This window comes from Formica exsecta, unplaced genomic scaffold (assembly GCF_003651465.1).
Source record: "Formica exsecta isolate Colony F162 unplaced genomic scaffold, ASM365146v1 scaffold698, whole genome shotgun sequence".
NCBI lineage: Eukaryota > Metazoa > Arthropoda > Insecta > Hymenoptera > Formicidae > Formica > Formica exsecta.
The window spans coordinates 2,568-4,272 of NW_021853464.1; positions in this window are offsets into that span (position 1 = coordinate 2,568).

Sequence of the window (1,705 nt, forward strand, 5' to 3'; positions counted from 1 at the left end):
TGATGACCATATACAAAAAGATAAAACTATAAATGGACAACATCATCATATTGACTTGATACGCATAACCGTAAATGAAGTGGAGATTATTACCGGTTATAAGTCTCCGTCAGTACCTAGAACTATGTTTACGGACGAACTGAATAATATTTTAAGCAAGTCAGTAAGCAATGAAAGGATTATAATAGGTGACTTCAATTACGACTCATATAATGAAGGAGGATTTTTGGAAAAACATTTAAATGAATTACATTTTAAACGTGCAATTTGCACACAAGTATCAATTACAAAATTCAATACGCAGATAGATGTAATATTCATATCGGAGGGAATATTAAATTATAATGCTGGAGTATACGAAACTTATTTTTCAGATCATAAACCTATTTTCATCGGATTAAACGATCAGAACAAGATACCAATATCAAACAAAAAGATGTTTGAAATATTCACGAAGGATATTTCTTTTAATAAGAATAGTAAAAATAATTCAGAAGAATACTCAATAAACATAATGTCTGGAAATAATAATGAACCAATTACAATCAACAACGAAAAATATGTAATATTAGATGATGAAATCGAATACAATGATGTGAAACCAGTGACTACTTCTCTTCAAAGAAGGGCTGAGCCTTCCTACAGAAATAAAAATATAATGAATTGTACAAATCAATACAAATTATATCCTGAAAAATGCACAATAAAATCAAATAAAACATATTTGAGAGATATTCAAAAAATGCTTAGGCATTGTCTTCAAGTTATTAAAAAAAAGATATTATTACCCTTTCCGGAAGAATAATAACTGGATGTTTTTGGAAGAAACATGAAACAAATAGGAAAAAGAAGAATATAAAAGATGAAGGAGAACACTCTCTCTCTTCTCTTTCACTCTTTCGCTCTCTCTCTCTCTCTCTGTCTCTCTCTCTCTCTCTCTTAGAACAATAAAACAAGAAGGAGAAATTCAAAAAGAAATGCGAAGGAAAAACCATGTATTATACTTCCGTGCAAGAATATTATACCTCTTGTTGTGCTAAAAGTTAAGACTCCAGGACGACGTGAAAAAGTGGTCAACAACGACATATTAAATTTGAGTAAGCTATCAAATCGTTCGAGCGCATTATTGACAGCTAATCAATGTTTCTCGTGTTATTTTTTCTTATAAAAAAGTTTATTAAATGTTTCTTAAGTGAGTTTTTATACGAGATCATTTGCCAAACAGAAAATTCGGGCCATGGTTCCGCTTCGTATTACTGCAGGCAAGGAAACAACCGTGGTGATATTATTCTAAGCTCTGCGAGATTCAGAAGCCACGCGAAAAACATTTACAGCTAAGTCCTTCCAATAATATAGAATAATTTTAGATAAAATTCTTTCCGAAAAGAAATTAATACAAATAAATTCTGGTATTAATTAAAGCCTAATAATTATGATGAATTGCATTAGAAAAGTTTACGGACTTTAATTTAAAAAAAAATTAATAATAATGATTACATTTTATTAACTTCTATTTTAAGTAGATATTCTTGCGTGTTTTTGTTTGTGTTAAAGGAAAAGTTTAATGGAGTGGTGACAATATAAGGAGAGGAGAGGAGAAGAAAATAATAGAAAAAGACAGATTTTGAAAAGAGAAGAAAACTCTCTTGGATGAAGATTGCCTCACCCACGGTTTTTGATCCGTGGTTTTCCGGAGGGTCTTTGG